The following is a 3,642-nucleotide window of genomic DNA, read 5'->3' as shown; positions in this document are numbered from 1 at the left end:
AAATGCAGATTGCCGGAGAACGTAGGGGCGTAATTTGACAAGTGATGCTTTTTTGTCCAACCTTGATCGAGTAAAAGTAATGGCATCAGAACGGCGTAAGTACACCAGGGGCATGGTCGGGGGCAGTGCTGTTCCAGTCCTCGTTAGTATAGTGGACAGTATCTCCGCCTGTTGTAATTGACATCCTAGGGCTGCTGCTGCAAGTGCAGCTATTTTTCATGGGAGAAAGTCTCTATTTCGATTAATAGTATGTGGTGGCTTTGTCCAAACTGAGGCTGTTTAGAAATTGGTTCTTAACTTTCTTCTGTAGTCTCGCATAACCCTTTTCGATTTCTTTGACCAATTTGCACTTGCTGCTTGCCCTTTTCGATTTCTTTGACCAATTTGCACATGCTGTTTGCCATATCGCGTGCACCAAGAAGAGGGCATGCAATTGCAGGAAAGGGACTCCTCAACAGGTACTCAAAACTGAAATTGAACGACGACCATTGCAACTTTAGCCAGTAATGGTCCGCTTAGTCAAAGGCACACAGCCTTTGTCCAGCGACTACTCTGGCGTGACTGCAAACGAGCAGTGCGTTTCCAGTCCTCGTTAGTATAGTGGACAGTATCTCCGCCTGTCATGCGGAAGACCGGGGTTCGATTACCGGATGGGGAGAGTCTTTTTGCCTTTCTCCCGGACAATTGAAATTTCCCGCAATGCGTGTTTTGCTTAGGTGAGAAGGCTTGCATTTGCAAATGATGGCCAGAAGAAGTTGTCGGTTGTTGTGCCGAAATAGCTCAGTTGGGAGAGCGTTAGACTGAAGATCTGAAGGGCCCTGGTTCGATCCCGGGTTTCGGCATTACACCACCTCTGTCTGGCGTACGATGCCAAGGGGCCCCTAAACTTTTGTTTTTGTACTTAAGACGGTTCGGAAGGTAGTCTCTATGTGTGCCATTCTGTGATTTCAGGTTGTTTTACAGAGCAAGCATGTGTAAGAACTTAGTCAACCCACTGACACAGCTTGAGTGTGAATGTCATCTTAAAATAACAACAATTGTGTTTCTGCCTGATTTCAGGCTAGGGACCTTTCACGTGTGAGGCGAACTTGATAACCGCTACACCACAGATACCGGCGACTTTGACGGGCTACTTCAGAGCGTAGGCAAAAGCAGGCTTTCACATTCAGGCCCGCAGGTAACGTTCCTTTTCAAATGCAGATTGCCGGAGAACGTAGGGGCGTAATTTGACAAGTGATGCATTTTTATCCAACCTTGTGCGAGTAAAACTAATGGCATCAGAACGGCGTAACTACACCAGGGGCATGGCCGGGGCCAGTGCTGTTCCAGTCCTCGTTAGTATAGCGGACAGGATCTCCGCCTGTTGTAATTGACATCCTAGGGCTGCTGCTGCAAGTGCAGCTATTTTTCATTGGAGAAAGTCTCTATTTCGATTAATAGTATGTGGTGGCTTTGTCCAAACTGAGGCTGTTTAGAAATTGGTTCTTAACTTTCTTCTGTAGTCTCGCATAACCCTTTTCAATTTCTTTGACCAATTTGCACATGCTGTTTGCCATATCGCGTGCACCAAGAAGAGGGCATGCAATTGCAGGAAAGGAACTCCTCAACAGGTAACTCAAAACTGAAATTGAACGACGACGACCATTAGTCAACCCACTGACACAGCTTGAGTGTTAATGTCATCTTTAAATAACAACAATTGTGTTTCTGCCTGGTTTCAGGCCAGGGACCTTTCACGTGTGAGGCGAACTTGATAACCGCTACACCACAGAAATCGGCGACTTTGACGAGCTACTTCAGAGCGTAGCTTCCCAGCAAGAAGAATACCACGGTCGTGGAAGTTTACTCCTCAGGGGTTTTGGGATGAAAGGATCTTTATCGAACTTTGTAGTACTAAAACCAAAAGTGTTGCCTTTCTAATTGTTAGAGCTGAGACAACCCCTTTTACAAGGCAATCCACCCAGACTGACTGTGCACATGATAATGGATAGCAAAGGGGTTTCTGCCTGATTTCGAACGAGGGACCTTTATGCATGTCAGGCCAAGGTGATATCCACTACACTACAGAATTTAGCCACGTAGGGTATTACTTTCAGAGGGTAGCATCTAACCACAAAGCGACAATTATCGTGCAAGGTCGACTCTAAGGGGCTTTCCAAAATCCTAGTGCACAATAGGTACTTTCTCAGCTTAATGGGGACCATGCTCATATGTGGAGGCTGATCAGTCCAATGCTAAGCCAGTGTAGCGTGGAGAGGGGATTGAAGCTGTGGTAAATGACATCCTAGGGCTGCTTCTTCAGTGCAGCTGTTTTTCATTGGAGAAACAAAGGCTGTTTAGAAATTGGTTCTTAACAATCTTCTGTAGTCTCGCAAAACCCTTTTTGATTTCTTTGACCAATTTGCACATGCTGTTTGCCATATCGCGTCCAACAAGAAGAGGGCGCGCAATTGTAGTCAACAGATACTCAAAACTGAAATTGAATAACGACCATTGCAACTTTAGCCAGTAATCGTCCGCTCTGTCAAAGACACAGCCTTTTTTCGGCGACTACTCTGGAGTGACTGCAAAAGATCTAACAGGCAAAAGCAGGCTTTCACATTCAGGCCCGTAGGTAACGTTCCTTTTCAAATGCAGATTGCCGGAGAACGTAGGGGCGTAATTTGACAAGTGATGCTTTTTTGTCCAACCTTGAGCGAGTAAAAGTAATGGCATCAGAACGGCGTAACTACACCAGGGGCATGGTCGGGGGCAGTGCTGTTCCAGTCCTCGTTAGTATAGTGGACAGGATCTCCGCCTGTTGTAATTGACATCCTAGGGCTGCTGCTGCAAGTGCAGCTATTTTTCATGGGAGAAAGTCTCTATTTCGATTAATAGTATGTGGTGGCTTTGTCCAAACTGAGTCTGTTTAGAAATTGGTTCTTAACTTTCTTCTGTAGTCTCGCATAACCCTTTTCGATTTCTTTGACCAATTTGCACTTGCTGCTTGCCCTTTTCGATTTCTTTGACCAATTTGCACATGCTGTTTGCCATATCGCGTGCACCAAGAAGAGGGCATGCAATTGCAGGAAAGGAACTCCTCAACAGGTACTCAAAACTGAAATTGAACGACGACCATTGCAACTTTAGCCAGTAATGGTCCGCTCAGTCAAAGGCACACACCCTTTGTCCAGCGACTACTCTGGCGAGACTGCAAACGAGCAGTGCTTTTCCAGTCCTCGTTAGTATAGTGGACAGTATCTCCGCCTGTCACGTGGAAGACCGGGGTTCGATTCCCCGATGGGGAGAGTCTTTTTGCCTTTGTCCCGGACAGTTGAAATTTCCCGCAATACGTCTTTGGCTTGGTTGAGGAGGCTTGCATTTGCAAATGATGGCCAGAAGAAGTCATCGGTTGTTGTGCCTAAATAGCTCAGTTGGGAGAGCGTTAGACTGAAGATTTAAAGGTCCCTGGTTCGATCCCGGGTTTTGGCATTACACCACCTCTGTCTTGCGTACGATGCCAAGAGTCCCCTAACCTTTTGTTTTTGTACTTAAGACGGTTTGGAAGGTAGTCTCAATGTGTGCCATTCTGTGATTTCAGGTTGTTTTACGGAGCAAGCATGTGTAAGAACTTAGTCAACCCACTGACACAGCTTGAGTGTA

The 3,642-nt window shown here is 46.2% G+C and overlaps 1 non-coding gene across 1 annotated transcript; it reads left to right on the top strand.

Annotated features, from left to right (window-relative positions):
• The first annotated feature begins 769 nt into the window (after positions 1 to 769).
• On the top strand, positions 770 to 842 carry trnaf-gaa (transfer RNA phenylalanine (anticodon GAA)). Its single transcript has one exon. It is a non-coding gene; the product is annotated as a tRNA-Phe (tRNA).
• The last annotated feature ends 2,800 nt before the right edge of the window (positions 843 to 3,642 follow it).

The sequence above is a fragment of the Channa argus genome, unplaced genomic scaffold (assembly GCF_033026475.1).
Source record: "Channa argus isolate prfri unplaced genomic scaffold, Channa argus male v1.0 Contig148, whole genome shotgun sequence".
In the NCBI taxonomy this organism is placed as follows: domain Eukaryota; kingdom Metazoa; phylum Chordata; class Actinopteri; order Anabantiformes; family Channidae; genus Channa; species Channa argus.
The sequence above is the reverse complement of the archived record's forward strand: the minus strand, read 5'-3'. Positions and strand labels throughout refer to the sequence as shown.